This window comes from Myotis nattereri, assembly GCF_964212035.1.
Source record: "Myotis nattereri genome assembly, chromosome: 16".
NCBI classification, from domain to species: domain Eukaryota; kingdom Metazoa; phylum Chordata; class Mammalia; order Chiroptera; family Vespertilionidae; genus Myotis; species Myotis nattereri.
In genome coordinates, this window is record NC_138091.1 from 22709580 (window position 1) to 22726321 (window position 16742).

Sequence of the window (16742 nt, forward strand, 5' to 3'; positions counted from 1 at the left end):
CTGTTCAACTTCTCCTTCAAAACAAGACATAAGAGCCTTCCAAATAATCTCCCTTTTTGCCTAGGACACTTTGAATTGGGAATCTGTCTTCTGCAAAGAGTCCTGATAGAGAACTCAGCTCATAAAAGGGACTCACTAAATGGTAACTATTAATATTATTCTCAGATCTCCCAGACAAAATGTTATATTTCAGATAAGAACCAAAGCTCGACCCATCTTGTAGAGCTTTGTAAGTAAGCTGATTAAGTTCAACATCTGCAGGAAGATGCATAAGAATGGCTCATGGATCAGGGGGATGATCTCTTCAAACCACGTTGAAAACAAGACATTCTCCAGAAAAAAAGTTTCCATCCTTAGTTCAATCCTTCAGTAAAAAGTGAGTGCCTACTATATGTACTCTGTTAGATACTGAGAGAAAAAGATCACTAACTGGGCACACGTCTTTAAAGAGCTTGTAAGGATTACATGTAAGAAAAAAACAAAACTGTCAGATAAGAACAATATAAATAGGTCTGAGTAATGAATGCCAAAATTATTTGGAAAGCAAGGGACTGACTGCTCAAGAGAGCAAAAATATTGCTGAGGGCTACCAGCTCTGATGAGCTCTCAACAGTGGCCGCTACTGTGACATCTACTGAAGGTAGATACCTAGGGGTAAGTAGACTCTATTTATAGAATGTTCCTTCTTTTGATACTGCTGGCCACCATGGTACCTCTAGAGCTGCTGCTATGGAAATAGGGCATCACCAGCTGGAGCAGAAGTGCTCTAAGAGGACTTAGCAATAATAACAATGCAGGCCATTCCCCACCATGGTGCCAAACAGTAGTAGAGGCTACAGGAATCTCAGAGCTGGGGATGACTGCATGTACACAGCCTCCTGCTTCCCTGTGTCCTCAAACACAACAGGTACCTTCTAGAACTGGTAGCCCTGGTCAAATGCCAGACGGGCATCCATCAGATGGGAATCACTGGTGTTAATACTAACTCCTCCACAGCCCATTCTGAAACCCTGAGTATAAAAGGCCTTTATTTAAAGCACAGGTTATTTCCAAGTTTGTGAACCAAAAGAATGTAAAGAGCAAAAGGAGTAATTCTCACCTTATTTGTTAAAATGCTCTGTTCCACCTAAATTACTTTTATTTATGATTTCTGCAGACCACATCCACTGAAAATGTGAACCAAAGAGTTCATTTTTATTGTTTTTGGGAGACAAGCCAGAAGTTAAAATCACAAGATGAGGCTGGCGCACAAATTCAGCAGTGCCCAAACAAGACTAAACATTTACATTTTAAAGTTCTGCTTATATCTGTTATCACCCATAATTTAAAATATGTTAGCCCTGAAATAGGTGGGAGTGGTGAATGCATTCATGCACAGATTCCTTTGATGAAATGGAACCCATGAGGATGACTGCGTTTAAAGCAATAGCTCCAAATGGCAAAAGAGAAGAAAATGTTTAAGCAAAAGTCTCAGCTGCTTTTGCTGAATAAAACGTACGGGAAGTCAATACTTTAGGAAATGGGCACATTTAAAGGAACAATTTGTACAAGTGTAACAAAAAAACTACTTTCCCTAAATAGTAGGATTTCCCAGCTGCCAAGTTAAATTCTAATCCCCCATATCTTACTATATTATTTCTCACTTTAGTCACTTAGTAACTCTCATCTATATTATGGGTCTTCATTTAGAAAAGAACGTCCTTTTGTGGTGACATCTGGGTATTTCTTTTTTTTTAAAACATATTTTATTGATTTTTTACAGAGAGGAAGGGAGAGGGATAGAGAGTTAGAAACATCGATGAGAGAGAAACATCGATCAGCTGCCTCCTACACACTCCCTACTGGGCATGTGCCTGCAACCAAGGTACATGCCCTTGACCGGAATCGAACCTGGGACCCTTCAGCCCGCAGGCCGACGCTCCATCCACTGAGCCAAACCAGTTAGGGCTTGGGTATATCTTTACCTTATTTTTAGCAATGGCTTCTGAACCAAAGGCCCTCAGGCTATGGACACCCTTGAGGTTTCATCTAAGTGATTTTCTCCTCCTATTTCACTTAATTCTCTTCAGTACCTAAGGTGTGCAGTCAACACAGTTGTCGCCTTTCAGCACTGAGCTCTTTTTGGCTGTTTATACTGAGGGGGACCCAGCTGGTTAATGAGGTCATGGGTCACTGTCATTGCTAGCATTCCCTTGTGAGCCAGTCAACTTTTCAGATTCTATAATGGAAAAAAGTAGCTCCCTCCCAAATCTGCTTTTTAAGTTTGCCACTGTTATAAAGAGAATTTGGTATGGACAAGTATGTAGCATACTATGAGTCAGAAATTTGGGGCAAGTCACAGAACCTATCTGAGCCTATTTCTTCATCTGTAAAACAGGGAGAATAACATCTACATGGCTGAATTCACATCTTTGTGAGGATCAAGAAAAATAATATTTGCAACAATATTTTGTAGAATGTGCATTTATATTGTAATAAAACATTAATTAGCATTATAGATTAAGACAGATGGCTCAAAATGTACCTTCTGCCAAAGAAACTCAAAATGTGTCTTTGCTTATAGTGAATCAATCAAGAAAGACATATTGGTCTTATAAGAGTATGTTCTTAATTCTAGAGATCTGGATAACTCCAGGGTTGACAACTGTACTGGAACCTGACCACAAGATGCTAAACCATTCACCAGAAATTTCCAAAAATCAAAATCTCCAAATAGTCAATGAAAAAAAAAGTGTAGCCGTAACCGGTTTGGCTCAGTGGATAGAGCGTCGGCCTGTGGACTGAAGGCCCCAGGTTCGATTCCAGTCAAGGACATATACCTTGGTTGCAGGCACATCCCCAGTGGGGGGGGGGGGGGGGGTGTAGGAGGCAGCTGATGGATGTTTCTCGCTCATCGATGGTTCTAACTCTCTATCCTTCTCCCTTCCTCTCTGTAAAAAAATCAATAAAATATATTTTAAAAAAAACAAGTGTAGTACTTGGCCTAGCAAAATGATATGAATAACAGTCAGAGCTACCTCTCCCTCCTGTTCCAATATGATTGGGAACAAGAAAAGTTCAGAAGAATGACAAAGAGACCAGGGTGAGTCATTAGGTCTGAGGTGGGGTAAAGACCCCCTCAATTTCCCTCATCTTCTGATTTATAAAAGACAGTACTTCGATCATCAAATATACTTGTCAGTATGTGTATCTCCAGAAGAAGTGTCCCCTTCTAGTTGGGGGCCATTCGAAGAGAAGCACTAATATATTTTGCCTAACATCTATATTCTATGTATCACATATGATACCTAGATGAACACAGCATCTATTCAGAGTGTCCACAAGGTAAAATGGAGACAGAAATCAGGAGTCCTAGCATGTGATCCAATACAATACGAAGGACAGTGTCTTGCATATTTTAGAGCTTTAATGTAGACTAGCGATTTTCAAATGGTGTGGCACAAGGATTTTTAAAACATGCAATATCTGACTATTTAAAAAGGGGCACTGACCTCTTTTCCCTTAGATTGTTAAATAAAAATATGGCAACACAACTATAGCTGTCTGGTGTGAATGCCCTGTCTTGAACCATAAATAAATGGCTCAGAGAATAAAGTTGCATAGACTGGTCATGTTACATAATAAGGTTGCGTATGACTGGTTAATTCTTGGTACCAGAAATCCTTATATACAAATATAGGCACTTGATTTTTTTTTTTTTTAAAGTCATTTTGGAGCCCTGACTGGTTTGGCTCAGTGGATAGAGCATCAGTCTGCGGACTGAAGGGTCCCAGGTTTGATTCCAGTCAAGGGCATGTACCTTGGTTGCGGGCACATCCCCAACAGGGGGGTGTGCAGGAGGCAGCTGATCAATGTTCCTCTCTCATCGATGTTTCTAACTCTCTATCCCTCTCCCTTCCTCTCTGTAAAAAAATCAATTATATATATATGTATATATATGTATATATATGTATATACATGTATATATGTATATATATACATATACACATACATATATATATGTATATTTTTAAAGTCATTTTGGAGCAAAAAGGGTATGTAATTACTTTTTTTTCTTTTCTTTTTGGTAAATCAACCAAAATTATACTTTTTTTTTGGTCAGGTTGGCAAAAATATATTTTTTGGTGTGGCAAAGAATTTTGGTAATTAGTTTATGTGTGCCATGAAATGAAAAAGGTTGAAAATTACTGATCTAGATGACTACAGAACACCAAGTAGACTGAAAAAAAAAGCATTATTTCTAGTTTTTGCAAAATTAATCTCCCTCCAGTGGAGATCTCAGAGTGCAAATTAGAGCAATGGAAATTTCATAGCTATGTTACAGGCTACTGAAAACAGATTTATAAATGGAAATGTTGAGAAACAACCACAGCACTGAATTCATGCTGTTCGAAATCCTGTATTTCCATGGATGAAAGAGAGAGGAGAGAGGAAAAAAGAGATCAAGTTCTTACATGAAGACAGTTTCAAATTCCCATCCATTGTTTAAACATATCTGAATGACTTCTTGTGTCAAGGACCTGAAACCCAGGAAGCTTTGCCTTGTCAGCAGTAATACTGCAGTTTTTCTAACGTGCAACCTCAAACTAAGGATGGAATTTTCCTTCCAAAATTACTAACTACTAGCAGTTAAAAGCAAGAGTATGCTGGGTAACAGCCAGAGCAGTTACAGTAGTGATGAATGGTGTTTTCCTCTTTAGATGGAGAAGCTCTAGTTTAAACTTGTGACTGCCTTTAACATGGAAACAAGCAGATGGCAAAGTTCTGTCTGCCCTTCTTTCTTGGCTCCTGAAGAGTGCCAATTTATATGGAGATGGCTCAGAAGAATAATAAACTTCAGTGTTCCTTCTTGGCACACTACTTTCCTAAAACCATTTTCAACAATCCCAGTGCACACAAGTGTGACTTGGTGTGTTTCTAAGGTCAGGAAGGAAATAGTCCAACTGCTGAACTTGCTAATGCAAAGAAATAATCATGGTAGTTTTCTTTTCTGGGGGGAGGCAGCATCACTACTATTAGGCACTTAACACAAAAACTTTAAGACTCTATAGCTAATCTGGAACACAGTCTGTATCGACTAAATGAAGACAAAATAGGAATGAATGCATGTCTAGTGGAAAAATAAATCTATCAAACCTCAGAACAATATGGAAAGAAAGTTTCCCAAGAGATTAAATACTAAGATGATTAAAAATTACCATATGATCCAGCAAGTCTATGCACAGGTATATAATAAAAGAAATGGAAAGCAGGAACTCAAACAGATATTAGTATATCAATGTTCATTACAGTACTGTTCACAACAGCCAAAAGGTAGAAATAACTCAAGTGTCCATGAACAGATAGATGAATGGATAAACAAAGTGTGATATTTACATGCAATTCAGTCATCAAAAAGGAATTAAGTTTTTGAACATGAATGAATTTCCCAGATAAAAATACCAGAATTCAACAATACATTAAAAAGACAATCCGTCGAAACCAGTTTGGCTCAGTGGATAGAGCGTCGGCCTGCGGACTGAAAGGTCCCAGGTTCGATTCCGGTCAAGGGCATGTACCTGGGTTGCGGGCACATCCCCAGTAGGAGATGTGCAGGAGGCAGCTGATCGATGTTTCTCTCTCATCGATGTTTCTAACTCTCTATCTCTCTCCCTTCCTCTCTGTAAAAAATCAATAAAATACATTTTTTTTAAAAAAAGACTTTAAAAAAAAAAAAAAAAAAAGACAATCCGCCGAAACCAGTTTGGCTCAGTGGATAGAGCGTCGGCCTGCGGACTGAAAGGTCCCAGGTTTGATTCCGGTCAAGGGCATGTGCCTGGGTTGCGGGCACATCCCCAGTGGGAGATGTGCAGGAGGCAGCTGATCGATGTTTCTCTCTCATCAATGTTTCTAACTCTCTATCTCTCTCCCTTCCTCTCTGTAAAAAATCAATAAAATATATTAATAAATAAATAAATAAATAAAAAGACAATCCACAAGGACCCAGCAGTTATTTGAGGGTTAAATATTAAGAAATAAGAAGCTAATCAACAAAATGGAAAAACCATATGATCATATTAGTAGAAGTTGAAAAAGCATATTATAAAATTCAACATCTATTTTTTGGCAAACAGGCTTAGCGAGCCCAAATCATGAAGATAACTCAACAGTCAAAGAATCTGGAAACAAGAAAACAGCACACTCAGTGTCAGCTCTAAAAGAAAGGGCTCTTTGGTTTGTGTACTGCATTATCCCCAATGCCTATAATAGTGTCCAACATACAAAGGGCACTCATTAAATATTTACTAAATGAGTGAATGAACAAATATGCTAACTAGAGTCATGGTCATTAAAATCAAGAACAAATTGCCTGCCATCCTACTCACTTAACACTGAAATACTATTCAGAAAGAGCTTTTCTACAACTTTTAATCTAAGGATTCTTTTATACTCTCGGAACTTACTGAAGGCCCCAAAGACATTTTATTTATGTGGGCTATATCTATTGATATATATCATATTGGAAATTAAAACTAAGGAGTTTAAAAATGTTTACCTATTAATCCACTTTAAAATAACAATAATAAACCCATTACATGTTAATATAAGTCACATATTTATGTGAATAATAACTACATTCCCTCCCCCCAAAAATAAATTTCTTGAGAAGACTGGCACTGTTTTGTGTCTCTCTAAACATCTTTAGAGTCTGTTTTGATAGATGCCAGCTGAACTCTCATATATGCTTTCTGTATTAAATCTGTTATGCCCTAACCGGTTTGGCTCAGTGGATAGAGCGTTGGCCTTCGGACTGAAGTTCGATTCCGGTGAAGAGCATGTACCTTGGTTGCGGGCACATCCCCAGTAGGAGGTGTGCAGGAGGCAGCTGATCGATGTTTCTCTCTCATCGATGTTTCTAACTCTCTATCCCTCTCCCTTCCTCTCTGTAAAAAATCAATAAAATATATTTTTTTTTTAAAAAAAGAGCTGAAGGCAATCGCAGGTATCCTGAGATGGAAGGAAGAACAGGCTGCTGAAGGATGGGAGCACCAAAGGAGTTCTCATATGTGACAGAATGTAAGATGAAGACAGGGATGCTATGCAAGCAGGCAAGAAGGAATTAACTATAAATTTTAATAAATTACCAGCAGCCAAGTGTGGGATTAGTGCAACAGTACAGAAGCACTGAGACCTGCACACACATGGCAGTTTGCACCCACTCTCAGGATCTTTGCCAAGACCTCTACTAGGTGCTCATGAGAAAAACTGCAGGCAGAATGGAAGACCAGAAAGAACAACCTTTTGAGGTGCTGATGTGGAGATTATGGGCACTGTAGGAAAAACATGAAGACCTGATAACCCTCACCCTTGCTCAAACCCACCTCTCAAGCCTCTGCGCGAGGGGCAGCCTTGGCTAGCATCTGATGCAGGTCTTGAGGACAAGACAAGAGAACAGAGCCTTTCACTGCCTCTGATGCAATAGCAGGTATTTTGGACACAGGGAAGCTGTGCTGCAATCTTCATTCAGAGAACAGCACACTGGGGACAGTAAGGAGGCTTTCAGATCAAGTAAACCTAGAGTTGCTTTAAAACAGGGCAGTAGGGCCCTGGCTGGTGTTATTAAGTGGTTAGAGCATCTGCCCGTGGACCGAAGGGTCGAGGGTTTGATTCCCAGTCAAGGGCACATACCTGGGTTGCAGGTTCGATCCCCGCTTCAGTCTGGATACGTGAGGGAGGCGATCAGTCAATATGTTTCTCTCACGTCAATGTTTCTCTCTCTCTTTCCCCTTCTAACCCCCTTCCACTCTCTCTAGGAATCAATGGGAAAAAAATATCCTCAAGTGAGGATTTAAATAAATATATACATACATACAAATATTTAAAAAATAAATAAAGCAGGGCTGTCGGGGTGGAAAGGAGTGGAGCTGATGGAAAAGCCACAGGAACTGGACAAATGCTTGGATGCACAGAATTAGGAACCCTGACCTTCCCAGGGGGCTACACCATAATCAGCAGCAGCAGTACCACTGCCGTGTACTGAGCACAACTGAGCCCAACACTGTGCTCTGTGCTTTGTTCTTTTCTAATCCTCACCCAAGGAGGTGTTTCTTATTGATTTTAGAGAGAGAGGAGAGGAGAGGAGAGGGAGAGGGATGGAGGGAGGGGGAGAGGGAGAGAGAGAAACACTAACATGAGAGAAGAACAGGGACTAGTCACCTTCCGCATGCACCCTAACTGGGGATCAAACCTAAAACCCGGGTATATGCCTGACTGGGAATTGAACCTGAGACCTTTCGGTGTCTGGGACAACGCTCTAACCAGCTGAGCTATTAACAGCTAGGGCTCGGTGTTTTTAAATAAACTCTAATTCCCACCACCCCAACGTAGGTATTATCTCCATGTCATAGATGAGGAACCTGAGGTTCAGAGAAATTAAGTAACTTGCCCAAGGTCACAGAGAGAGAGCATGACAGAGCCACAACTTAAATTCAAAGCCCAAGTTTTCACTTGACCAGGCCGCCACCCAATGTTACATTAGTGACACTGCCCAACTACCCCAATCCTTAGAGATGCAAATAAAATGCTCAGTGGTATACATAGAGGAGAGAGAAGATAACTGTTTGGATTCCTTATAGGTTATCTAAAACGAAGACATTTGGAGGACAAGTGGCAAAGGCTTCCAATATGCAGCAGATATGTCACTGCCAGAAAGTGCTTATCAAGACTCATGTGCACTTAGCAGGCTGAGGCATGGTGACAAGACTGCACCCAGTCACTGCAGTGCTAAATAATGGACACTCTAGAAGTCTTTGCCTCAGCTACAGTCAATATTGCACTAGAACTTTAGGCAAATGGAACATTCACTTGGATTCGACTTGTCAAATAACAGCATGCCAACCTTGACCTCTGCACCAGATGTAAGAAACCCTGGTTGGGGAACAGTGGAGAGCCCCAATCAGAACCAAGAACACCGTGCCCACACCAAAGACTGAACTACAACTCAACTCCAGAACTACCCCACTGAATCCTCCTGCACTCCCAGGTCATTCTCAGGCCTTTGCAATTTCTGAAGTTTAATGTTATCTGCAGACATTCTGAAAAATAGAATTCAAAATAATTAAAAGGAAACAAAACTATCTAATCATTCTTGATCACTAATGGAAAAATTTGAGTCATACTTGAAAAGCTCAATTGCTTTATTTATTTCTATTACATTTATTTGGGTGACATTGGTTATCAACTGCGTTAGATTTAGTATGCTCCCAGAGGAAGCAAGTGCCAGTTGCCTTTTTTCCCCCTGAATTATTTATGGTCTCTTTAGTAATGATGCCATTTATTTTCTTCCATCAATGGGCTTCGTTTTCCTCCCAGAGAAGATGAGAGAAAGGATAAATTTAAAGTGATGGAGGGAAAGACTTCAAGTCCTCCTGCCAGAGAGCTGACAATTACAGAGTCACAGTCGCACGTAATGAAGATTGATGCTGTGCTGTGAAGCCCTACCATCTACCTAGTGCAGCGTCTGGGAGAGCAAAGTTATTTCTGTTCTAATGCCCAAAAGAGATATGCTCATTTTGAGGATGAGAAGCAGAAAACACTTTTTCCTTGGAAGGCAATGTGCTTTGCTGATTTAATTAATAAATCTTTTTTTAATATTTTCATTGTGGTGTTTTTTTTTTAGAGAGAGAGGGAGGGAGGGGGGGGGAGAGAGAGAGAGAGAGAGAGAGAGAGAGAGAGAGAGAGAGAAGCATCAATTGGTTGCCTCCTGAATGCACCCCTACTGGGACCAACCCCGCAACCTGGAAATGTGCCCTGACCAAGAATTGAACCAGCGAACTTCTGGTGCACAGAAAGATGCTCAACCAACTGAGCCACACCGGCCAGAGCTAATTAATAAATCGTTATGATATCCTTGTGAAAAGAGAAGGCAAGTATGATGAGCCTCATTTTCTGAGGAAAGTGAAGACATGCAAAAATTAAGAAACAAATTAAGAAACAGAGCCCTGGACAGATACTGATGACAGGAAGAAATTCTTTGCTTTCGGGCCTGGCATTTTGTATTAAATGAGGATTAGAAAGAGAAGAACGAGAAGTCTCTAATAGCATGCCATATGGCTCTGAACCCATCCTGTTCAACCTTTTCATCCACAACTTGAATGAAGACATAGAAGGCATGTCTGGAAAATCCAGTCATGAGAAAATGGGAAGGTTATCAAAGTTCTAAAAGGTCTCAACAGGCTGGAACAATCAGCAAACTAGCAAGATGAAATCAAGTGTGAGTCACATAAAGTCCAGTACTTAATTTCAAAGAACCTCTTACAGAAGTAGAGAAGGGAAGAGTTGAAAAGCAGTTCATAAGGCCTTGGGCCGATACTGCAAACTGTTGGCCCAGAGATGTGTTTTGTTTGGCCTTTACAGTATTTATAAAAAACCCTAAGCCAACATTTAAAACTTGGGAGAGTCACATAAAAATTGGATTTCTGACTTCTCTTGAAAAAATGATAAGCCTGAAAACTCCAGGTTTGCATTCAGACATGACAACAATTCCACAGAGCTGAGTTGTGGCTGTCCCCTTCCAACAGGACAGTCACGCCAATGGATGCCTATGGATGCACGTTGGCCTGTGAAGCCACTTGTTAGCTCTGTGGGAATCTGTTCCCAACTCTTGACCTAGGAGTTTCAGATAACTGCCAATTCAACAGAAGCCAATGGTGTAATATGGCAGCCAAAAATTTCACCCAATCCAAAGAAATGGAAGAACAGTACCTAAATCAATGGCCCTTAACTTCTAAAGAGTCACAGACTCCTTGGTGAATCTAGAAAAATCAATGAGTCTTCTCTCCAAAAATACGTCTATCATACAAACTTTTACAACTAATTTCAGTTGACAGACCCCCTGAACTTCCAGTCCCCAAGTTAACAAGCCCAGTCTAGAAATTGTCCCACTGTATATTCACGCACTATGTCTACTCCTGGCCAGGAATCTCATTTTAAGAGGCAGGTTGACAAATTGCAAGGCAACCAGGATAATAAAGGGTCTGGAAATCATATCATAAAGTTGAAGAAACTAAGAATGATTAGCCTAGAAAAAGGAACATTCAGTAAGGAACATAATATCCATTTTCAATTTTAGAAGCTGTAATATGGAAACGGGATTAGATTTACATTAGTTCAACTGGCAAAACTAAGATCAAAGAGAAATTACAATGAAGTGTATTTTACTATTTTAGTTCAGTCTAAGAAAGAAGTTTCTTACAATTAAACCTCTACAAAACCACAAGTGTCCAAGCAGAAGCAGGATAATGAAATGTCAGAGATGCCATAGAAAGGATTCCTGAACTGAGTGGAACACTGTATGCAATAACCGAAGGCTACCTTCTTCCAAATCAAAGTTTCTGTGAGCAGAGCTGGAGATGGTGACACAGCAGTCCCCCCCGCTTACTTACAGTTTCGCTTTCCATGGTTTCAGTTACCTGCTGTCAACTAAAATCTGAAAATATTAAATGGAAAATTCCAGAAATAAACAATTTCTGGCATGGCTCAGTGGTTGAGCATCGACCTATGAACCAGCAAGCCAGGATTTGATTCCTGGTCAGGGCACATGCCCAGGTTTCGGGCTCAACCCCCAGTGGGGGGCGTGCAGGAGGCAGCCGATCAATGATTCTCTCTAATCATTGATGTTTCTAACTCTCACTTCCATTCTCTCTGAAATCAATAAAAATATATTTAAAAATAACAAATCTAAGTTTTAAACTGCATGCCTTTCTGAGTAACATGATAAAATATCGCACCTGCCTGGTGTGTGAATCATATCTTTGTCCAGCTATTCACACTGTACGTGCTATCTCCACTTTGTTGACGGTGTATCGCAGTGCTTATGCTCAAGTAACCCTTATTTTACTTAACAGTGGCCTGAAAGAGGAGTGATGCTGGCAATTCAAATATGCCAAAAGAAGCAGTCAAGTGCTTCTTTTAAGTGAAAAGGGGCGAGTTCAGTATTATCTGTGTTTCAGGCATCCACTCGGGGTCTTGGAAAGTATCGCCCACAGATAGGGGGACTACTGTCCTAATTCTGTTCCCCTCCCAAACTAATTCATCTTGCTCTGATGCAACACTTACACTGGAGCCAAGCTCCACTGAAGAGACAGAAGCTCAGGGGCTGATCCTCTCTTGGTGATTCTCATCTTACTGGGAACTGGTCAAGGTTTGGCTACTCTTGAAATTTCACATGCCAACTTTTTCTTCTAACCCACTCCACTAGTCACCTCTCTTTCTACCTACTTCCAAGTTGTCCATTTTAATTCTTGGGAAGCTGGATAAGTTTCACTGCATATCAGATCAAGGACTTGCTGAATTGACTCATCCACAAAGTTTCAAACATGTGGGCATTTAATTAAAACTTTTGCCTGATGATTTCAACAGATAAAAATGGGGAGAATCCAGTGCTGTAATAACTGTGTGAGCATCACAGTCTGGTTAGAAGAGGTCACAGACTAGACCAGCACAAGTCCACCCACGCAGGAGGTGGCCAGCAATCCGAGGCTCTCCAGAATGTGCCGCAGAGGGCTAACCGGGCAGCTGGCACTTCAGAAATGTCAAGAAACTAAAGAAACTGCTTCACTGTGTCTTCAATTTCTAAATTACTCCCTTCCTACAAATAATTTTTGAGTCAGAAATACTGCTTTCTAAAAAGAATGTTTTCTGCTAAAAATGTCTTTTTAAGACACCATAAATGTAAAGTGAATACTTTCCCCTTATTTATACATCTGTTCTGACTGAACAAAATCAAGATGAAATTTATTTAAGGAAAACTTCCTTTTGTCCATATTACTGCTCCCCTCCCGAGTGTTCCTCAGAAGCTTAGGAAATAAGTTCTGAAAGGAAACTTTTCCTCTGCCCCAGCAAAGGGGAAAACCTGGGGCCACTTGACCTATAAAACTCAGTATTTTGGAACATCCGTAATTCTCCCCAGTCTGTGCCAGTCAAACAGAGTCTCCCTTTAGCAAACCACCCGGCAGCCAGGGCTGGACAGCGAGGCTTTCACCCTCAGGAGCTGACAAGAATAGGACTCAAAAGCTCCCTGAGAAAAAAGTCTCTAGTTCAACTTGCATTACAAACTGTTGGAAAAGACAGATGGAGGGGATGACAGGAAAAGCAATTATTTCTTCTGGGCTTCCTTTTTGTCTGGATTCTAAGGAGACGAATACAAAATTCCATCACAGATTGAAATGCTATCTAAACATTCTTGAAAATGTGGTCTTACTCTCTGAAATATGACCTGCTTTGCTCTACAGCAACCTGTAACCTATTCACATGTGAGGTGGGGAGGCCGACATTCCTGCAGGCTGTCTAATTCTGGCCGGACTCCCCAGCACTGCTAGTTTGAGACCACAGGTTAAAACATAACTAACTAAGAGATATGCATCTGCGGAGCATGACCCAACAAAAAGTCTTGATGAATCATTTACTTTACTTTCACAATCTTGGAATTTTAAATACCTGAGACTCTCTTTTGTGTATTAAGGTTTCTAGTGAGCCATTCTAAATACAGGCTGAATCACAATAAACAGTAGCATTATTATTTCAAAGAGTAGTAAGCTGCAACTAGTCATCTACAAATCAAGTTTTAAACAACAGTTAAATAAACTGTTATTACACATGGACTATGTGTTCTGAGAAGTATGAAGATGAGAAAGATGCAGTTCTTGCCTCAAGGAGCTTATAAACTAGTCAATGGGACAAGATGTGTTCACTAGCACATCAAAGGAGACCAGGAAAGCCAAATGAAAAGTCCGAGCATGGGGCTGTGGGAGTCTGCAGGCAGAAAGGAATACATCTAATTAACTGAGGGACACTGGGATCAATTTTCTCATCTGTAAAACGAGAGGAATGGAACAGACAAGTTCCAAATCCCTTCTAGTTCTAAAATTCTGATTCCTTTGGTTTGTCTAGTTAAGATAAACCAAAATTTCATGAAAGAAGCGGTATTTGAGCTGGGCCTTAGGAATAGGTAAGATTTTGAAATTAAGCTATTGGGAGAAAAAGAGGAGAGAATTTTAAGCAAAAGGAAAGACACATCTGCCCTGGCTGGTTTGGCTCAGTGGATAGAGTGTCAGCCTGCAGACTGAAGGGTCCCAGGTTCGATTCTAGTCAAGGGCACATGCCCGGGTTTTGGGCTCGATCCCCAGTGGGAGGCTTGCAGAAGGCAGCCATCAATGCTTCTCTCTTATCATTGATGTTTCTCTCTCTCTTTCCCTCTCCCTTTCTCTCTGAAATCTATAAAAATATATTTTTTTTTAAAAAAAAGGAAGGACACATGCTAAGTCCAGAAAATATTAAGTCTTCAGTATGGCTGAAACACAGGCAACAGCATTGGAAAGGTAGACTGAGGCCCTGAATGCCAAGCAAAGGAATTTGGGTTTAATTTGGTAGACAGAGCCCACTGAGGTTTCTGAAGAGGTAGATGACATGATCAGATGACATGACATCTCTTACTATAAGGGCCCCGATTACATAAGCCTCACCTGCCAGAGAAGCAGAGCTTCATTGGAAAAACCTAAATAGATAAAGCAAAACAGCAAGGACGAAAAATCATGCAAGGATTAGGAAATAGGACCAGTTTTAGGAATTTAATATGTCTACACACAAATAGTGATGGTGACAAGAAGGAAGAAGGTAGACTACTTACAAATGGATCAACGGAAGGTGATTATTAACAGGAAAAGAAAGTCATAGAATGTAAGAAAAATAGAGAAATGAATAAACTGAAAATATAAAAGAAAGAGACTCAACAGCTACTAGTAAAGAAAACAGGAATATAAGATGAGGAAATTTCTACACAGGATTACAACCTCCACCCACCTTCCAAAAATCTGGGTAGCGTAATTAACATTTTAAGAAATCATCTGTACTGACAGCTGTTGGAGGGGAGGAGGCTGGGGGGCTGGGTGAAATAGGTGAAGGGGGATAAATGGTGACGGCAGACTTGACTTTGGGTGATGAACACACAATACAATATACAGACGATGCATTATAGAATTGTACACGAAAAACTTATATAATTTTATTAATCAATGTCATTCCCATTAAATTCAATACAAATTATTTTTAAAAAGGAATCAGCTGTACGAAAAAATGTCAAACAGGACAAATAACAGAATTGAAGCTATTATTACAAAGATGCACACCCGACCTAACTGAATTAGTACTGGAAAGGGAGAACCAGACATCGTATGAGGAGAAGACTAGGACAGACATGCCCGTCATTGTTAGACAGCAATTTCTGAAAAATGCCTAAACAGAAAAATAAAATCCAAATGAAAAGGGAAATGTTAGCAGATAACATCTGGCCTCTGAATCATTGAAGAATATCTCCTCCCCATATGCTTTTGCCCTTCGTTCCCTTCCAACAGCCCTCCTTAGCTAGATTCTAAGGAAACATAAAATTCCTGAAATCAATCTAGTTACTAGGCACGAGGAACTGTAGCTAGGTCACATTACTATTTTTTTGTAATATATGAATTTTATTTCCATCTTGATTTTTAAAATTTATTGTGTTAAAATACACATAAAATTTATCATCTTAATCATTTTTAATTGAATGTAATAAGTACATTCACATTCTTGTGCAGCCATCACCACCATCCATCCCATAATTCTTTTCAGCTTGTAAAACTGAAGCTCTATACCCATTAAACAGTAACTTTCCATTCTCCCCCAGCTCCTGACAACTATAATTATACTTTCTGTCTTTATGATTTTCACTATTCTAATTACTTCATATAAGTGGAATCATATAGTATTTTTTGTGACAAGACTATTTCATTTAGTATAATGTCTTCACGTTCATCCATATAGCATATGTCAGAATTTCTCTTTCTAAGGTTGAATAATATCCCATTGTATACATATCCCACATTTTGCTTATCTAGTCATCTGTCAATGGACACTTTGCTTCTACGTTTTACCTATTGTGAACAAAGCTACTATAAAGTGGCTATACAAGTATCTCTTCAAGACCCTGCATTCAATTATTTTGGGTATATACCCAGAAGTGGAATTGCTAAGTCATATGGTAATTCTATATTTTAAATTTTTTGAGGAACTTCCATACTGTTTTACACACAGCTGTATCATTTTACACTCCACCAACAGTGCACAAGGGTTCCAATTTCTCCATATCCTAAAACTGGTCCTATTTCCTAGTCCTTGCATGATTTTTAGCCCTGTTGCTTTGCTGACACTTGTTGTTTCCTGTTTGTTTGTTTTTAAAATAAATTTTTATTGATTTCAGAAAGGAAGGCAGAGGGAAAGAGAGATAGAAACATCAATGATGACAGAGAATCATTGATCGGCTGTTTCCTGCACACCCCACACTGGGGGGTCAAGCCTGCAACCCCGGCATGTGGCCTGAGCAGGAATTGAACCGTGTTCTCCTGGTTCATAGGTCAACGCTCAACCACTGAGCCACGCTGGCCAGGCGTTTTCTGTTTTTTTGATAGCAGTCATCCTACTGGGTGTGCTTTGCATTTTCCTAATAATTAGTGATGTTGAGCATCATGTACTTAGTGACTAATCTTGTATCTTCTTTGGAGAAATGTCTCTTCAAGTTCTTTGCCCACTGTTGGGCTGTTTGGTTTTTTGTTGTTGAATTTTAGGAGTTCTCAATATATTTTGGATATTAATCCCTTATCAGACATATGATTTGCATATATTTTCTCTCATTCTGTAGGTTGCCTTTTTATTCTGTTGACACTGTCTTTTCT

The 16742-nt window shown here is 39.8% G+C and overlaps 1 protein-coding gene across 1 annotated transcript in view; it reads right to left on the reverse strand.

Annotated features, from left to right (window-relative positions):
* The window catches only part of VPS53 (VPS53 subunit of GARP complex), a 150873-nt gene that overhangs the window by 118396 nt on the left and 15735 nt on the right, over nt 1-16742 (reverse strand). The window lies entirely within an intron of this gene.